The sequence below is a fragment of the Artemia franciscana genome, chromosome 5 (assembly GCF_032884065.1).
Source record: "Artemia franciscana chromosome 5, ASM3288406v1, whole genome shotgun sequence".
Lineage (NCBI taxonomy): Eukaryota > Metazoa > Arthropoda > Branchiopoda > Anostraca > Artemiidae > Artemia > Artemia franciscana.
This window is the reverse complement of record NC_088867.1, coordinates 31362361-31383419: the sequence shown is the minus strand read 5'-3', so window position 1 is coordinate 31383419 and position 21059 is coordinate 31362361. Positions and strand designations below refer to the sequence as shown.

Below are 21059 nucleotides of genomic sequence, written 5' to 3'. Positions count from 1 at the left end.
CAAAATGACCATCCCCAGAATTTGCTCCTTTCTAGAGTTTCTTTCCATTTTTATATGGTTTTCTGTAGTACGAGGATTGTTGAGGGAGGACAAAACTTAGTTCTCGAGCCGTAAAATCTCTAGCACAAAATATTGGATTTATTCCCAGGCATAACTGAAGGTATGCTCATAAACAACATCCAACTTTCAAAGCGTCTTTGGCACATCTCTTTTAGATTAATCTAAAGTTATAGAGCTAAAAAAATAAACTAAACATCAACCTTTAATGATTGTCTTCGTACCTTACAACTCTTAGTCGAAATACATATCACCATTAAATAAAAGTCACGAATAATTTAAACAAGAAGAAATAAAATTTTTCATTTTGTAACGTTTAAAAATGTATCAAAAATATTGAGAAATCATTAAGACAAAAAAAAATTCTATTTTACATATTCAGTTTCCTATGCTTGGCTATCTGGTGACAGTGCTTCCATTTCAATGAAGATGCCTCAATATGCATTAAATTGCTAATACCTTCCTTTCTGTCGATCTTTTTTAGTTAGAATTGGATAAAAATGAGTCACAGAAAAATAACTTAATTAAGTTTATTTTGTCTTAAGAAGATATTTTCCAAACTAGGCCTTTGAAATAAAAGACTTTTGCTACGTCTTCAAATCTTAGAAAAAGAATAGAGTGGAGGATTAAACCAAGCATATTTTTAATTATTTTTTTTCCTTTTGAAAATTTTTTGGCACAAATATATTTTAGTCTTTTTTTCTTCTAAATTAGCCTTAACAAATGTTTCCAAGCAGAAAATATTTCTCGAATAAGACTCGAAAATAGGTTGTGTACCATTTTGTTGTATCGGCCAAGCGATTTAAAAATAAACTATCCACCAAAATGTGAATTGGTCGGATTCATCACTAATAAATAGGACTATAGTAAATATTTAACTTGACAAACAGTTAGTAAAAGATTATGCCCTACAAATTTTATTCACCAATGAGGTTATATCTCTATTTTCTTGAAATTTTTGTCTCGAAGATTGGAGGTTTATTTAATATAACTAAGGTTTAAGATAAGGACAACGAAATGCCTTAACGCCCTTGAAGAAATAATTGAAATGGAAGAACCAATCATTCGATAGCTCTATATCGCGCAGTATATATATTTGGTATAACTAATTTTTAAAGATTCATTCAGCAGCATGATTTTGGATGAGCATTGCACTTCGCTCCTCATTTTTGGCAAGTAGTATCTTCAATAATTTAATTGTATCTGAATGCACGAAACACTGGTCTTTGCATTGATTTCGGCAAAAATCATCACAATACGGATTTGGCTCCATCACACGACTTTGTGATTCACTCTTCCCTATTTGCCTCGAAAAGCTTGGGTCAGTACAGTTACAGAAGGGATTATTACAACATTTTGAATATACTATTTGTCTGTCCCAGCACTCTTGAGCATAGTAGCGACGTTGGGTGAGTTGACTGAATTGGTTTAATGATGTTTGCTGGTCGTAGCCATTTTGTACTGCGTGATTAAATGCTATTCGTGGGTTGTAATATTGCCAGGGCTGGTGCTGATTGTAAGAAATGTGTATTGCTGGAGCTGAGTTGTTGTAGGTGGTCATCCTGCAAAATAGTGTAAAATTATGAGACTTTTGCCAGAGATGAGTCAAATATGAATAAAGCTATGATATAAGATGAAGGGTTCAACATTTTGGAGTTTTAAGTAAGATTTGATAATGCATGAAGGAGATAGAATTTAGAAGAAAAGTATTAGCATAAAATAGTTTACGTGATGTAGCTTTAGTAAATCACGACAAACCCTGGAATAAGATATCGTAACAATTGATGAATTAAATCGTACTTTTATTATGAATTATCGTACTTTTGTATTTAAGTTAAAAATACAACAATCTTTGCTATTTGAAGGCTATTACATGGAAAAGTGTGACTTATAATCGTGCCTCGTGAGTGCATTTCAGCTTTGAATTTTCACAATTTTTTTTGAGTTCAAAAACAATTGAACTCAAACGAGTCCTGTGTCAGGTTTTTCTTAAAATACTTTCTAAACAACTTATCTTTATATAGTAAACAATATCAACATGGCAACTATTATCATCAAACAGTTCGTGGTAACGAACTGTAGTAAGGAGCGAGCCGGCTCAATAGTAAACGAAACTCTAAAAAATGGAATTTTTTAGCCAAATTCAAAACATGCATTAATTGAAAAACGTTCAGAAATTAAATAAAAAAACAAGTTTTATTAACTGAAAGTAAGGAGCGACTACATAACTTTAAAAGATCAGAAATTACTCTGTATATGAAAGGGGTTGTTCCCTCCTCAACGCCCCGCTCTTTAAGCTAATTTTTTTTTACTGTTCTAAAAAGAACATTTGAGAGAAAGAGTCAAACTTCAGCATAAAGAGCGGGGCGTTGAGGAGGGAATAGCCCCTTTCATATACGGAGTAATTTCTGTTCGTTTTAAACTTTATTGTCACTCCTTACTTTCAGTTAAAAAAACTTTTTTTTTATATTTAATATCTACAAACATGATACGAAAGTATCTATAAAGCGATACTGCAACTAAGATACACGAGCATACAAATAAATTTGCACTAATGTAATTTAATATAGTGAAATAGTTGCATGTGTTGCTCTGCATCTGTGAATCATGGGCCAAAATTGCTGCAACACTCCATGGGGCCTTGATACTGGAGTTAGTGTTTAAAATTGAGGAACAATCTTGTTCAGAAATGTTATTTGTTACTGCACAAAAATGGGCTTTAGTGCACATTTTCTTTTCTTTATTTTCTTCATAATATAGGACTAACTTTCTTGAATGAATATTGAGGGAAAAACATTTTTTTCAGAATGATGATTCAAATATTAATTGTGTCCAGTGAAATGGAAGTTTGATCACAAAAATCACCATAGCAACGATAGTTCACGTTGCTATACGAGAAACAAATCGTCACACGCTAAACAGCCTTTTTGTCAACTCAGTAGGAAAAAGATAAGAATTAATCAACAAGGCAAAGTGAATTTTGAATTTTTCCAAAGTTATTTACTCATTTTATAACAGCAATAAAATAATAAATTTGTTATTTTAGAAGTAGAAAAAGAATTTCAAACAAGTTTTAGAAATACGATGGTCTAAATACTTTATTATAAAAGTTTATTCACAAAAAGTTTGTATCGGCAATCATTTAATTTGCATACTTTAGTTTGAGAAAATTTCGTTAGCCAGGTAATACAGATCATCATGCTACACCCCCCCCCACCGTGGGTCAGGGCTATACGATACTAATTAAAAAGACTCTTTCCACCAAGGAAGTATTTCAAATAGTTCGTGGTAACGAACTGTAGTAAGGAGCGACCCGGCTCAATAGTAACCGAAACTCTAAGAAACGGAATCTTGATACCAATAGTTACATAAAAAGAATCACATTTTAATGCTGATTTTAAATTACAACTTCCATCAAGATAAGTCTTACCCATCAAAAGTTACGAGCCTGAGAAAATTTGCCTTATTTTAGAAAATAGGGGAATCCCCCCTAAACGTCATAGAATCTTAACAAAAATCGCACCATCAGATTCAGCGTATCAGATGCATCAAGCTTCTATCTACAATTAAATAAAAGAAAACTAGTTTTTTTTTTACACTTTACTCGGCGAAGCCGAGCAAAGGTTGCCGCAACACCTCACGTTGCCCATGCAACGTAGATCTAGTTTTTGTTAAGATTGTATGACTTTTAGGGGGTGTTTCCCTACATTTCTAAAATTTTCTGCATTCTTCATTTCCAAAATTCCCTACAATTTCTGCTATTTTCTAAAATAAGGCAAATTTTCTCAGGTTCGTAATTTTGATGAGTAAGTAAAATCACCATTAAATGCGATTCTTTCGATGTAACTATTGGCATCAAAATTCCACTTTTTAGAGGTTCGGTAACTATTGAGCCGGGTCGCTCCTTACTACAGTTCGTTACCACAAACAGTTTGAAACAATAGTCAAATTTTGTGACTTGCAGCCCCTCCCCCGTAGACTGATGTGGATTAAGTCGTCCCCAAAGACATAGTTATTAGGGTTTTGACTAAGTTGAACAGAATGGCTATCCCAAAATTCCGATCCGGTGACTTTGGTGAAAAAAGGGCGAGGGAGGGGGCCTAGCTGTCCTCCGATTATTTGGTCACTTAGAAAGGGCACCAGAACTCTTAATTTCCGTCATAATGAGCTCTCTCGCAATATTCTAGGACCACTGGGTCGATAGGATCACTCCTGGGAAAAAGAAAAAAAAAAAAAATATACACGCATCAGTGATCAATCTTCTGGCAAAAAAAAATGCGAAATTCCACATTTTCAAACAGTTCGTGGTAACGAACTGTAGTAAGGAGCGATCCGGTTCAATAGTAAATGAAACTCTAAAAGCCGGAATTTTGATACTAATAGATACATCAAAAGAATCAGATTTTTATGCTGATATTTAAATATATAAGTTTAATTAAATTTTACGAAAATCACACCATCGCATTCAGCGTATCAGAGAACCCTGCTGTAGAGGTTTCAAGCTCCTATCTACAAAAATGCGGAACTTTGTATTTTTTGCCAGAAGACCGATCACGGGTGCGTGTTTATTAGTTTTTTTTTCCAGGGGTGATCGTATCAACCCAGTGGCCCTAGAATGCTGCAAAGGGCTCATTCTAACGGAAATGAAAATTTCTAGTGCCTTTTTTAAGTGACCAAAATCTTGGAGGGCACCTAGGCCCCCGTCCCACGCTAATTATTTTTCCAAAGTAACCGGATCAAAATTCTGAGATAGCCATTTTATTCACCATAGTCGAAAAACCTAAAAACTATGTCTTTGGGTACGACTTACTCCCCCAGAGTCCCCGTGGGAGAGGCTGCAAGTTACAAACTTTGACCAGGATTTACATATAGTAATGGTTATTGGGAAGTGTACAGACGTTTTCATAGGGATTTTTCGAGTTTAGGGGGGAGAAGTTAGGGGGGTTATGTGGGAGGATCTTTACATGGATGAATTTGTCATGGGGGAAGATAATTTCAATGAAGGGGGCGCAGGATTTTCTAGCATTATTTAAAAAACAATGAAAAAATAAATATGAAAAGTTTCTTCAACTGAAAGTAAGGAGCAGCAATAAAATTTAAAACGAACAGAAATTATTACGCATATGATGGGTTCAATTCCTCGTAATACCTCGCTCTTTACGCTAAAAATTTTTTAGTAAGGTCAACTATTTATTCTACGGCCTTTGTGATTCCTCGGTCATTCTTAAGGAATTGGGACAAAATTTAAGCTTTAGTGTAAAGAGCGAGGTATTGACGAGGTGTTGAACCCCCTCATATACGTAATAAAACATACGAATATAGAAGTTCGTTACGTAAGTTAATTCATAAGTTATGTATATTTTTTACTAATGAAAACGTTCGTAAAAATTAAAAGTTCTAGTTTTCTTTTTAAGTAATCAAAAAATTGGAGGGCAACTAGGCATCTTACCCCGCTCCTTTTTTTCTCAAAATCTTCCGATTAAAACTATGAGAAAGTCATTTAGCCAAAAAAAACTAATATGCAAATTTCGTTTTAATTATTTATTTGCGGAGAGCCAAAATCAAAACATGCATTAGTTCAAAAACTTTCAGATATTAAATAAAAACGAGTTTTTTTTAAACTGAAAGTAAGGAGAGACATTAAAACTTAAGACGAAAGAAATTACTCCGTATATGAAAGGGGCTTTTCCTCCTCAACGCCCCTCTCTTTACGCTAAAGTTTTTTTTACTATTTTAAAAAGTAGAGTTAAGAGAACAAGTTAAACTTTAGCGTAAAGAACGGGGTGCTGAGGAGGATAAACCCCTTTCATATAAGAATTTATTCCGGTTCGTTTTAAGTTTTAATGTCGCTCCTTACTTTCAGTTAAAAAAACTAGTTTTTTTATTTAATACATATAGTAATGGTTATTGTGAAGTTTACAGACGTTTTCAGAGGGACTTTTTCGTGTTAGGGTGGGAGTGGGTCAGGAAAGCGGGTTACGTTGGAGGATCTTTCCATGGAGGAATTTATCGTGAGTTTAGAGAATTTCCATGAAGGGGGCGCAGGATTTCTAGCATTATTTAAATAAAAACAATGAGAAAATAAATACTTTTTTCACCTGGAAGTAATAAGTAGCATTAAAACTTAAAACGAACATAAAATATTTTGTACATGAGGGGGTTCGTCTCCTCCACAATACCTTGCTCTTTACGCTAAAGTATTTTTAATAATTTTCAACTATTTATTCTACGGCCTTTGTGATTCAGGGTTCATTCTCAAAGATTTGGGATAAAATTCAAGCTTTTGTGTAAATACCGAGGTATTGACGAGGGGGCAAATCCCCTCATATACGTAATAAGAATATACAAATATAGAAGTTTGTTAGGCAGCTAGGCCTCCTCACCCACCCTTTTTCTTCTCAAAATCATCCTATCAAAACTATGAGAAAGCCATTTAGCAAAAAAAAAAAATAATATGCAAATTTCGTATTAATTGTTCTAATTTTACTAATGCGCTGTGAACCAAAATCAAAGCATGCATTAATTCAAAAACGTTGAGAAATTAAGTTAAAAAAAAGTTTTTTTTAACTGCAAGTAAGGAGCGACATTAAAACTTAAAACGAACAAAAATTACCTCTTATACGAAAGAGGTTGTCCCTTCCGCAACGCCTCGCTCTTTACGCTAAAGTATTTGATTGTTTTAAAAAGTAGAGTTGTGACAGACTCAAACTTTAGCATAAAGAGTGAGGCGTTGCGGAGGGGACAACCTCTTTAACATACGGAGTAATTTCTATTCGTTTTAAGTTTTAATGTCGCTCCTTGCTTGCAGTTAAAAAACTTGTTTTTTTATTTAATCAGAGTAAAGGACCTTGCTCTTTACGCTAAAGTTTGACTGTTTGTCCCATTTTTTTAAGAACGGTTGCTAAAACACAGGGGCCATTTAATTAGAACAGGAAGCTTTTTTAATACTGCTAACAGCTTTAGCGTAAAGAGCAAGGTGTTGAGGAGGGGACAGCCCTTGATATACGGAATAATTTCTGTTCATTTTGAGTTATAATGTTGCTCCTTGCTTTCAGTAAAAAACAAAACTATTTTTTTTATCTAATTGTATAAGATGGGGATACTATGGATGAAAATTGATTTTGCGGTTACGTTTCAAAATACGTTTTAATAGAGCTATTACTGGGTCAGTTATTTTGTACTTCAGATTAATATTGAAATTTGTGCCCAAGGGATAAATGAAGCAAATATTTTGATATTTTAAACATGTTGAACTGATTTTGCGTTTGCTGTGTATAGAAAATGTGGTAATGCTGTTGATTTATACAGTTTTGCGGGTATTATTCGATTGAAATGTTTTTCTGTTTTTTTGTTTTTTTTTATTTCGGACACCTGAAGAATAAGAGGAGCCGTTAGCCCTACTCGTGTTTGCAGAACTTTGTCTTCGTTATGAGTTTGACCTTAATTATTTATTGAAATCTCCCTTCATTTTTGGTTTCATTTCTTCATTGATAGTAATTTCTGTTTCTTTTACGCTTGAATTTCTATTTGACTTTATTTCGGCTCGTTTTTCGTTTAATGTACCTCTTTACTTTTCTTTGAAAAATTTAGTCGGTAAAAAGAGTTATTTTATATCAATTATGTTTGTTTTCATTTCAAATAGCTTTATTGGTGAATAAAGAGAATACTTATCAACGATTTTTCGGTTTTTCTCCTTAAAAATCAAAATTTTGGCTTTGTATTTAGATATCGGACAAAAAATTTCAACAAATCTTGATAATAGTTTACTATAGTACTTTGGATGGATGGATACGCGGAATACTATTTCAAATAAATGGATCGAAAATCTACATAATCTTTTGGCTTCCACAGGGTTGAAGCCTATCAGATCATCATCATGTTACATCCCTGAGTATAAGACAAATGATAATCGACCCTCCTCCTCAATATGCTCTAAAAGCCTCAAATTTATTCTCTTGGCCCTTCCTGAGACATTGGAGATAAACAGTTCTGACAACTAAGAATGCATGTCGTCTTTTGATTTATTTAAACATCCCCTTCAGTATAGCCTGAAAGCCTTGACCTACCTAATACCCTTAGCGGTTCCTGAGGAATTCTAGATCCGTCTTTTTTACCATATGGATTTATATAGTGTATTTTGATTCAGCTTAATATCCCCGTGAACATGCTCTGAAAGTTTCAGCTTAATACCTTTAGAGATTCCTAAGATATTAGAGATGAGCCCTTTTGACAACCTGAATGCACATGTTTTCTTTAGATTTAGGTCAACATTCCCCTCAAAATTTCTGAATGTGCGGCAACCACGATAATAGTACTGTCCCGTGGTAATGGTGAACAAGGCACAAGTGGCACAACAGGTTAAGAGCCTGAACAGTGTAATGCTCCAGTAATGGGCTTTTTTTCTAAAATTATAGAAATATACTAATAAAGATCGAACAGCTGATTAAGCATGTATAAATTTTGGACTTCCTCCAAAACATAAAATTGGTTCCTCTAATAAGCTTGTTAATGACTGTATAACGACCAAGTTTTAATTTTCAATTGATGTTAGCAATTAATTTTTGATCTTACTTTTAACAGCTTAAAGTATGAATATGTTTTTGTAAAGTGTCAAATTTTTTACTTTTTCGAAAGTTAAATAATAGCCCTTCTTATTAAAAGTAATAAATATTCATCTTATGAACGCGCCAAGCTTTAAACCTTTGCTGTGTCACTATGATAAGACTAAAGACATATTTAAGCCGTTAAAGTGTCATATGGTTATATAGGTCTAAATTAGGGGGTGGGGAATGGACCCTTAATCTTCCTGCAATATTTAATAAGATTACCTGTGCAACTATTAATTCACAGGTAAAATTCACAGGTAATTAATAGAGGAAAAATTATGTTTAGGCCGTTTGTGCGACACACATCTGCAGAACTGGCTCAAATAAACTGATTTGTGATGCTTTCCATAATTCTTGGAAATCTGATAAACTAGCACTTTACCGAAAACACAAATTCGATGCAACTAAACAGAATTATGAGCAGGGAAATCCTTAAGCAACCTGTAGAAAAAAAAATCTAATTTATAAGGCTTTAACTAGGATTAAATAGTCTTTAACCATCAATGAAATCAATAAATTTTATCTTGCAGTTTGAAAAAAAAAACAAGAAATACCTTGCTCTTCGCTTTTATAATAAAAACTTGTTTTTAGTTGTTTTTTTACACTAGATTTCTTCTCGATTTCACTGTTTTTCTCAATAGTGTTTAGGGCGCTAGACCATCTTATGTATCATGAAATTAGTACACCCAGTACTAATATTTAGACCCTCCCAATAATAGTGTAGTAAGTAAAAGTAAGCATGACGGCACTAGGCTCTTAAGGTCCAAACTGGCGGTGCTGATCTTTGCTTCATGGCCCTTCAGTCAGGAAGTGCAATGGGGGGCTAGGGGCCAGCCATCCTGTGCTTTTGCACACACTTCCGGCTTACGTTCCCCAGATTTATCCAGGTACCCATTTAAAGCTGGGTCAACTTTGGCTGAGCTTACAGAGTCACGCTACTGACCCCTGTCCCAAACCAAATAAGTGACTATGTCAGGGATCGAACCCATTCCTCTTAGACAAAGATTTCTCAAACCAGCGCGCCAACCACTTAGCTAGAATAATACTATTGTATCATATCTGCCAATGATTCTAAGGCTCACACTCCATAAAGAGAAAGGTATAAAGTACCGAAATTACCACTGGTTACTTGACATTAGCTTTACAAGACATGTACGTAGGTGTAGCCTTTTGGCGTGTCTGATTGGATGTGAATGAACTATCATAGTTATTTTCAAAACCTAATTTTTTTTTTCAATCCTTTCAAATAACTTATACACTTTTTCTTACTTTTAGCTCCTCCCCCTTTTACCGCAAAAAAAGTCCTACACAAATGATCTGGTCCTTAAACTAGACCCTTCAAACTGCTTTTCAACAGTCATTAACTTTTTTGTTTGCGTTCTATACATCTGTTTTTTTTTTGTTTTTTTTTTTTTTAAGGAGTCGCTGTGTGATTTTCCCTCCCACCTACGACCAAGATTATTTCAATTTTCTAGATAAGGCTAATTGATTTCAAGGATATACAAAGCACAACTAAGAATGCATAAAGTGAAAGTAAGAGCTTTTCATAAAACTAATCAGATTTGAATACACTTTTAGCAGAAACATCACGTACCTTAACTCAGAGCTGAAATAATTTTTCACTGCGAAAGACTCAGTAAAAATGCATATTCTTTAAAAAAATGCAATAATTTTGGTTTGAACACCTGCTACCAATTTGGCATTACTTCTATTGAGCTGAAAGAAAAATAAACGTTACAAAATAGAAGAAAAAAAGTATAAGTTTAAATTTTGTTCTCTCAACATGGTTGGACTTAACCAGCGGTTTTGTTTAAAGCTCCTGTTAAATGTAATATTTTTACGATCATTTTGATTGTGCTGGACTGATGAAAACATGTGTGAGAATCACGGTTGCCAGCAATTTCGTCCGAAAGTGTCCTTACATGTTTTTAGTTTTGTACATGCCTACAAATTATTTACGGAGCAACATAACTATTTTCTTAGATTTTTTTTCCCTGGTGGCCAGGGGTAAGTAGATTAGAAAAAATAGGATATATAATTTCAAAACTTTTTTTTCTAATTTAAAAATCTTAGAACGGAATGGCTCCTGTCTTTTTAATTTTCTGCAGAGTTTTCCGATTTGATTTCTATGGATTTTTTGACTGTTAAAATTTCACCGCAAATGTATGCCTTACGTGTAGATATGCGTAGCTTCACATATCTCCACGTCCTTTTGAAAGGGAAGCCTGTGGGAGGGAGGCCAGAATTTATGCAACCAGTCAAACAGGCTTAAATCCATTAGTTTTATCAAAATGGAGCATACCTACCTCCCTAAAAATATCTTGAAGGAAGAACGGATAGGAGGTGTAATGTTGTGCTCCTTACCCTTGGGGTAGTGTGAATCATGTCCCTCAGTTTTTGAACATCTGTATCATTCCAAGTGATATTGCAAAATGAAATTTTTATTCGACGAAGGGGGCTATAGGAGTTTCCGGAGAGAAACTGGGCATGGGAAGAGGTTTTTACCCTCCAGTCAGTTTTAACCTTGAAAATGGGCATTATTGTTCCGTTTATCCGTTTTATATGCCAACCTTTAGAAAAAAAGTTAATTGCCCATATAGAAAAGTACCGGGAGGGTGGTGGCTTCGCCGCTGCACTTGGCCCCGGCACTCCGCGCACGCAGGCTTCAATATATGATTCTTATTGTCGCTTGTCTTCTAACCACAGATAATTTGAGTCTGTTATTGGTGTCATGATGTGGTGATAGGTTCGATAGAGCCACCCTGAAAAAGATGTAATTTCTATCTTGAATTTGTGACCTATTGGGAATCTTTTGCGTCCAAAAATGTCAATTTGCCAGTTTTAAGAAGAAAATCGAGTATATAGCCAATTTTGAGACCAGATCCTGTCATTTTTACTTGACCGACTTGTCGATATCGATTCTCATCGTCACTTATCTTGTAACAGCACGCAATATGAGCCTCTTCTTGATGTCTTGGCGTCACCATAGGTTAGATACAACCAAGTTGTGAACAACCTACAACAACCTACAAATGAGTGAGAATTGTTTGCTGTTCCTTCCTAGGGAAAATAGAGGGCTCCCAAGGGAACAAATAGAACATTGAAGGGTTGCAATGGCTTGTAGGAAAGAGTTGCGTTGCTTATGGCATCTTTGTAGATTTTCATTAGATTTTGAGTCACATTTTGATGGCGTCAAAGATTATGATGGCGTTGTTCTTATATCATATTTTTCATTTTTGATCTCAAGAATTAATCTCTCATCTCTCATTTTTGACTGGGTCTGATTTTAGCTCTCACTTATGTTCTAACTGCACAACTTTCTGTTTTTCACTCCATTTTTGATACGTTCTCATAATTCCTTTCTCATGATTACATAAAAAAAACTAGTTTTTTAACTGAAAGTAAGGAGCGACATTAAAACTTAAAACGAACAGAAATTACTCCGTATATGAAATGGGTTGTCCCCTCCGCAATCCCTCGCTCTTTACGCTAAGGCTTTTAATTGTTTTAAAAAGCAGAATTGTGGCAAAGAGTCAAACTTTAGCGTAAAGAGCGAGGGATTCCGGAGGGGACAACCCATTTCATATACTGAGTAATTTCTGTTCGTTTTAAGTTTTAATGTCGCTCCTTACTTTCAGTTAAAAAAACTAGTTTTTTTTATGTAATTTCTGAACGTTTTTGAATTAATGTATGTTTGATTTTGGCTCTCCACACATAAATTATTAAAATGAAATTTGTATATTAATTCCTTTTTTGGCTAAATGGCTTTCTCCTTAGTTTTGATCAGACGATTTTGAGAAATAAGGGATGGGGAAGGAGGCCTAGTTGCCATGCAATTTTTCGGTTACATAAAAAGGCAACTATAAATTTTAATTTTCAACGAATTTTTTTTATTAATAAAAAATATACGTAACTTAAGAATTAACTTACGTAACAAACTTTTATATTCTTTAATTTTTATTATGCATATGAGGGGGTTTGTACCCTCGTTAACACCTCGTTATTAACATTAAATCGTAAGTTTTGTCCCAATTCTTTAAGAATGACCCCTGAATCAGAAAGGCCGTAGAATAAATAGTTGAAATTACTAAAAATACTATAGCATAAAAAGCGAGGTATTTATCTCCTCCTAAATACCTCGCTCTTTATGCTAAAGTATTTTTAGAACCCCTCATATGTGTAATAATCTCTGTTCGTTTTAAGTTTCAGTGCTACTCTTTACTTTCAATTGAACAAACTTTTCCATGTTTATTTTTTCATTGTTTTTTTTATAGTAATTTTAGAAAATTCTGCGCCCTTTTCATTGAATTTCTGTTCCTCCATGACATATTTCTCCAAGGAAAGATCCTCCAACATAGCCCCCTCCCCTCAACCCCACCCCCAAAATAAAAAAAAATCCCCTGAAAACGACTGTACACTTCCCAATAACCATTATTATATGTAAACACTGGTCGAAGTTTATAACTTGCAGCCCCTCCCCCCAGGGACTGTGGGGGAGTAAGTCATTCCCAAAGACGTAGTTATTATGGTTTTTGACTATGCGGAACAAAATGGCTATCTCAAAATTTTGATCTGTTGATTTTGGAGAAAACTGAGCGTGGGAGGGGGCCTAGGTGCCCTCCAATGTTTTTGGTCACTTAAAAAGGGCACTAGAACTTTTCATTTCCGTTTTAATGAGCCCTCTTGCGACATTCTAGGACCACTTGCTCGATACGATGACCCCTGGGGAAAAAAAAAAAAACAACAAACAAACAAATAAATACGCACCCGTGATTCGTCCTCTGTCGAAAAATACGAAATTCCACATTTTTGTAGATAGGAGCTTGAAAATTTTGCTATGGGGTTCTCTGATTCGCCGAATGCGATGGTGTGATTTTCGTTAAGATTCTGTGACTTTTAGGGGGTGTTTTCCCCTATTTTCTAAAATAAGGCAAATTTTTCAGGTTCGTAACTTTTGATGACAAAGACTAAATTTGATGAAACTTATATATTTAAAATCAGCATGAAAATTTGATTCTTTTGATGTATATTTTAGTATCAAAATTTTGTTTTTTAGAGTTTCGTTTACTATTGAGCCGGGTCGCTCCTTACTACAGTTCGTTACCACGAACTGTTTGATTGCTTCTAATTCTTACTGTCGCTTATCTTTTAACCGAATATTTCCTTGTTCTCGCTGTTGTGTATCTTTTAGCCGCATTATAGTTCAGGTGGATCGATAGAATAATCACTTGTAACAATTGCAAATTTTCATTTTTCAAGTTTTGCTACAGGCATTATATAAATGGCAGTGTTGAAAACTGTTAGCCTACTAGTGTTTATTCTATCTTGTTCTCTTTTTATGTTATAAGTAGATTTAACCTTAAAAAAAATAGAACTTCTTTTAAAATTCTTAGCCATTTCTCAAGTTTCAATTAAAAAATTATAGTTTGGTGAGACAACATAAAAATTTTTGCAATTTACATAATAGCTTTAGAGATTTGGAACTGAGAAGAGGTAGATTTTATAGTAGAGGTTATATAGTAGATTTTGTATCATATTTGCCTCTCAATAATCTCAGAAAATAATTAAAATTTCCGGCGGTGCGCCACCACCGACTGTATCGGTGGTGGTGGCGGCGGGCTGAAACCTTTTTGGCGGCGGCGTGCTATAAGATTTTCGGTGGCGCATCGCCAGTTTTCGGCGCGGCTTCGGGAACTAGACGCTAGCTACCGTTACAACCTGAATTGTCGTGTATTGTAGCCTTAAATGCTTTTACTTAGCTTCGTATGATTTTACCTCATATTAAATCTTATACAAATATTTTCATCAGTATCTCAATCATCTCGTGTGGTCCAGTTGAACTGGAATTTGTGTGTATGCATTGATTGTATATAAAATATAGTAATCAATATTGATTGGTAAACATTAATCAATTATATTGAATATATAATTAACATAGCGAAAGTAGCGTATTGTAAATGATACTGCGTTGGCTGTGATGGCTCAGGAAGAGAGACAGGTGTGGTCCAATATAAACAAAATCTAGCGGCAAGAATAGTCAGTGTTAGGCTAAATAGTCAAATGCATTGAAAGATATTGAATAAAATGCAAGTAGAAATTTGTATACTAGTGAAAGACGTAATCTGATTACAGAATACTAAAAATAATAAGAAATTTTAAAATATATTTGTGAAAAAATAAGAAAAATATATCTTAATTTCCAAATGCGTTTGAAAGTAGAATTCTTCCTCTGCTGTCCCAAAAATATTTGTTATTATTTTAAGACTGAGAAAGAAAGCATAGGTCACTTATAACATAACAACTGGTCCTTTACTGATTTTAATATAAGTATTGACCCCACCCCCAGCTTTCATTTTTAGTCCTCATAAATGTTAATTTCTTTTACTAGCAGAAAATTCTTTTGTTTTGTTTTTTATCTTTCACTGCGGTTGGAGATAAGAATTATGTTTTTAAGTTTTCTTGTTTTTGTTTCGTCGAAGTTTGTAGTAATGAACGGTAATTAAGGAGTGATTCATGCCAAAATTGGCTGAAATTTAAAGAAGAGGAAATTTCGGAAACAATGTATACATCATATAATCTCTGTTTATTTTTATGCTTATTCTAAATCTGCTCAGACATTTGGAGGCAGTCATTTCAAGTTTAAGCTAATTCGTTTTCGAACATTAATGCATCGGATAACTATTGCCTTATTTCTATTTCATATTAACACAAAAATTCTGTATAATATACGTTTTGTCTGTATTTTTGACTATGTTTGCAAGGTAAAAAATAAGAAAGCCAATGAAAGTTGACGCTCCTGTACCTTTTTATTTAAGGAACAGTAGAATTAGCTTTCACATTCAGACTAAACTCTTCAGTCTAATGATAACTGTCAATACCGTTAATCTTTCCTTCTTAACAAAGACACGTAGCAGGACGAGTGTCCCTACAATAAGGCTCATATGTCCTTCCTGTTTGCTAAATTGTGTCACGTACATTTAGCTTTCATGGTGCGAAATATCGCAAATTTGATTCCAGTTAATTATACAACAAACACTTAAAAAAAATTCAAATAAAAGTAAAGAGCTACATTAAAGCAAAGGCGAACAGATATTAAGTCAAATAATAATTCAAACATAAGACGAACAGTAATCACTACCAATGGATAAATGAAACCCAAGACGAACAGATTCTTACAATCAAATTAAATAAAAAAAAAACAAGTTTCTTTTCAACTGAAAGTAAGGAGCGACATTAAAACTGAAAATGAACCGAAATTATCCCATGTATAAAAGGGGCTGTTCCCTTCTAAACACCCCGCTCTTTACGCTAAAGTTTGACCCTTTCTCACAGCTCTATTTTTTAAAACAATAAAAAAAATTAGCGTAAAGAGCAGGGCGTTTAGGAGGGAAAAACCCCTTTCATATACGGGGTAATTTCTGTTCGTTTTAAGTTTTAATGTCGCTCCTTACTTTTGGTTGAAAAAAACTTGTTTTTTTTATTTAATTTCTGAACGTTATTGAATTAATACATGTTTTGATTTTGGCTCTCCGCACATGGATAATTAAAACCAAAGTTGTATATTAATTTTTTTATGGCTAAATGGCCTTCTCATAGTTTTAATCGGGCAATTTTGAGAAAAAAGGGGTGGGGTAGGAGGCTTATTTGCCCTCCAATTTTTCGGTTACTTAATAAGGCAATTGGAACTTTTACTTTTTTTTACGAACGTTTTTATTAGTAATAAATATACGCAACTTACGAATTAACTTACGTAACGAGCTTCTATATTCGTATATTTTTATTACGTGTATGAGAGGATTCGTCCTCCCGTCACTACCTCGCTCTTTACACTAAAGCTTAAATTTTATCCCAACTCTTTAGGAATGATCCCTGAATCACAAAGGTTGTAGAATAAATAGTTGAAATTACAAAAAAAATACTTTAGCGTAAAGAGCGAGGTATTTAGGAGGAGATGAACCTCCTCATATGCGTAATAATTTCTGTTCCTTTTAGGTTTTAATGCTGCTCGTTACATCCAGTTGAAAAAACTTTTTCATATTGGTCTTTTCATTTTTTTTATGCTAGAAAATCCTGCGCCCCCTTCGCGGAATCTCGTTTCCCCCATGATAATTTCCCCATGGAAAGATCATATCACGTAACCCCTCCCCTCAACTCCCCTCCCCCAACTAGAAAAATCTGCCTGAAAACGTCCATACACTTCCCAATAACCATTTTTATATGTAAATTAAATAAAAAAACAAGTTTTTTAAATGAAAGTAAGGGGCGACGTTAAAACTTAAAACGAACAGTGTATAATCCGTGTATGAAATTACTCCGTGTATGAAAGGGGCTTTTCCTACTCCACGACTCACTCTTTACGCTAAAGTTTGACTCTTTCTCTTAACTTTACTTTTTAAAACAGTAAAAAACTTAAGCGTAAAGAGCGGGGCGTTGAGGAGGAAAAGCCTCTTTCATGTACGGAGTAATTTCTGGCTAAATGATTTTATCAAAGATTGCATCGGATGATTTTGAGAAAAGGGGGCTTGGGAGGGGGCCTAGTTGCCCTCCAGCTTTTCGGCTACTTAAAAAGATCACTAGAACTTTTTATTTTATTTAAGAACGTTTTATTTCTAATAAATATACGTAACTTACAAATTAACTTACGTAACGAGCTTCTATATTCGTATATTTATATTACGTATAGAAGAGGTTTTGCCCCCTCGTCAATACCTCGCTCTTTACACTAAAGTTTGAATTTTGTCCCAATTCTATAAGAATCACCCCTGAATCACAAAGGCCGTTTAATTAGAATGAATAGCTCTTTTGAAATTACTGAAAATACTTTAACGTAAAGAGCGAGGTATTGAGGAGGGGACAAACCCCCTCATAAACGTAATCATTTCGGTTCGTTTTAAGTTTTAATGTTGCTCCTCAATTTATATTGAAAAAACTTGTTTTTTCTTAATTTCTCGTTGTTATTTTTAAAATAACGCTGGGAAATCCAGCACCCGCTTCATGAAAATTCTCTTCTCTCATGGTAATATCCTCCACGGAAAGATCCTCTTACTTAACCCCCGCCTCGGCCCCTCTCCCACCCCAACCTCAGAAAACATCCCCCTGAAAACATTGGCATACTTTCCAATAACCAATACTATATGTAAGTAATGGGCAATGTTCATAACTTGCAACCCTCCTCCGGGACTCTGGGGGATTAAGTCGTCGTCGAAGACACAGCTGTTAGATTTTTTTTACTATGCTAAAAAAAATGGCTATCTTAAAATATTGACCCAATGACTTTGGGGGAAAATGAGCGTAGGGGTGGGCCCAGTTGCCTTCCAATTTTTTCAGCCACTTAAAAAGGCACTATAACTTTTAATTTCCGTTCAAATGAGTTGTCCGTTCAATTTCCGTTCAGTTTCGGGGGGGAAACCTTTGAAACAGTAGATATAAAGTAGCATTTTTTTTATTTAGTAATGCAAAAAGCACGTATATCGGAAAATACAGATTAACTTTAATCTGTAGTATTGTAGTGGATGGGGGGAAGAAGACTGAAGCCTCAAAAGTACGTTTTAGGCTCAGGTTATGTGCATGGCGATTTAGAACCAGTTATTAATCTATTATATCCCACTGAAAGGGAAATTTTAGGGTTAACAGTGCAATATGGGTGCTGTTGGGGATAGTTCTTCTATTGCAAAAACGTAGATTTTAATGAAAAATGATAGTTTCCGAAATTGATCCATTAAAAGCTGTACTTTATCCTGAAAAGGGGGGATAAACGCCCTAATATCAAGGATAATTCTATTTTGCTGTGGAAAGCAAACTCTCTTTACAAAAAAAAAAATAACAGTACAATTGTTAATTACTTCGAAGAGGATAAAAAGTTAGACAGAAAATGGGTTAATAATTGGGCAGTGACTGAACCGGATAATTGCATGCTGTAAAATCCCCCAAAAAAGGCTTCAAACATGTAACTAGATTCTTAATAAATGTCCTACTTTTGCCAGAAATCCCAAGAAACCATGGGGAAACTGAAGATTTCACTAAATTTCGGGGGGGGGGCCGAAGGCCTCCCTCTGCGTACGTGCCAGATTTTCCCCATATACATTTTTGTGTTTTAATATCATTTTTTTTCCATGAATGATTGTATTTATCTAGTTGTCTCTTTGAAAAAGATCTAATTTTTTACAGTTTTTTTAATCTTAGTTTTAATGTTTTGCTTTGAACAAACTACGTTGATAATGCACTACTTTTTATAAACGCCGCGTCTAAAGGCATTAAATTTTTTGGTGCTTGATAACCAAGTTTAAAACTGTCGATATTGTTAAAAAATATCCGTCCAACGTTTTGGCATTACTAAACAGAACTGACTGCTGGGAATTTATATCTTAGGTTTTGTAAGTAGGCTATTAATTAGTGTGTTTTTTATTATTTACTTTTCGCATTTTTATTTACTTTTACTTTAATTGACATACTTTTTCCATTGCCTTTAGAAAAAAGTTTGTCTCTAATTTTCATTAAATAAAAAAAATACAAGTTTCTTCAACTAAAAGTAAGGAACATTATTAAAACTTCAACCGAATAGAAATTATTACGTATATGAGGGGGGTTACCCCCCTCCTCAGCACCTCGCCCTTCACGCAATAGTTTTTGGGCACTTGTGTTTCAGGAGTCCTTTTTAAGGAATTGGGACAAAATTTAAACTTTAGCGTAAAAAGCATGGTGCTGAGGAGGGAGCAATCCTCCTCATATACCTAATAATTTCTGTTCCTTTTAAGTTTTAATGTTCCTCGTTACGTTATTTCATGCTTTGCCATATTCTACATTTTCAAAGCAGGAAGATGAACTTCACGTTACAACTTAAAAATCGGAAGTATTTAGATTTTAATCAGCCATGTAAAATAAAAAAATGTACTTAAAAATGATACGGTAAAATAAGACGCTGCTATTTACCTAATTTAAGAGTATTTACTCGTTGTCTTGTCCTTTTGGGGGAATAAATAATAATATAGAAATGATCTTTCATTCAAGAATTTAGTTAGAAACAAGAGTTGCACAGTATTCCTATTAGTAATTAATACCCCATTACTTGTGCACGAGAAAACGCCAAAACGCGTTGGACTGATTCCGAAACGGAACCAAGGGGTTCAGTCTATGAGGACCGTTTTTTTTACCATAAATAAGCAAACTACCTTATGAGTAGGGTTCAATCCCTTTTCCTTTAGATTCTTCAAGAAAGTTTCAATTCCTTATATTTATCCAGTTTTTCAAACTGTTCACTAGAACTAACCATCATTCACTAGGATGGAGCGTCCTGGCAAAATTGATGACCGGCGCGGAGACGCGAATGAGAATTAAACAGGAACTGGTGGTTTAGAGATAGCCATAGTAATGTGGTTTTCCTAAGGCTTGATAAACGGCTACGAAGAAACTTTGAGGAGTAAGATTGATAAACGAAATAATAAATACTGAACGACATAAAAGACAGGTGAATTCCAAGCAAGTAGTACCAAAATCAAACATGTAAAAATATATTATAGCCTAAGGCTCAAATTCCTGAAAATAATTTATATTTGCCGAGTAAAGTTGCGTATTATATTTCTTTTGAAGTTTGCTTGGTCTTACCAGTCCATATATTTTTAAACATTTGAATAAAAAAAAGTTTATGTTAAAAGGTGTATATTGTTTTCAGTAAAATCTTTTGGAATTGTTTGATTAAGCATTGATAGTGGGGGGAGGGGGTTCAATTGATATTAAGATCATTTTAGTTTGTTCCATGCTTGAACTATTAATACGGGAATGTTTTTGTGTATTGTTGGATCTAACCTCTACATGTAACAGGTTTAATAATCTTATTGAATAATTTTTAGATTAATTTATATTAAGATAACCTTTTCTAAAAACAGATTTTCAATGGAAAGAAAAGAACTGTATTAAAACATGGAACAAGGAGAAATAAAACCATGAAAATGCTGACTTAAGATAAAGAGAATCTCATATTTCTAAGCGAGCAATATCTGTGTGTATACTTTTATTAAATAAAAAAACATTCACAAAATATTTTTTTCAAAGATAAATAAAGAACTCCATTAAACCAAAAATGAGGAAAAATCAAATAAAATAATCTACTATGTTTAAAACTACCATAAATCAGCATCGATAAGTAAATAAAACCAAAAACGAAAGGAAATTACAATAAATAACCGAAAAAACTCAAAACGAGCAGGAATTAACGTGAGTAGGTCTCAAATCCCCAATACCTTCCCAAGGCCTGAACATGATTTCCACTTTACTGAAAAAAATGCAAATGAATATGCATTGTAAGTTTAATTAACATTTGCTGATATTCATTCCTTCGAATGGTAATAATATTTGATTTATCATAAAAGTGGAAACATTAAGAAAAAAAATTCAGTAAAG

The 21059-nt window shown here is 34.0% G+C and overlaps 1 long non-coding RNA gene across 1 annotated transcript; it reads right to left on the bottom strand.

The window, feature by feature from the left end:
• Positions 1 to 244: 244 nt before the first annotated feature.
• On the bottom strand, positions 245 to 19988 carry LOC136027262 (uncharacterized). The gene is made up of 3 exons (XR_010617554.1): positions 19832 to 19988; positions 10258 to 10379; positions 245 to 1619 (listed from the first exon to the last, which is right to left on the bottom strand). It is a non-coding gene; the product is annotated as an uncharacterized LOC136027262 (long non-coding RNA).
• Between the last annotated feature and the right edge of the window lie 1071 nt (positions 19989 to 21059).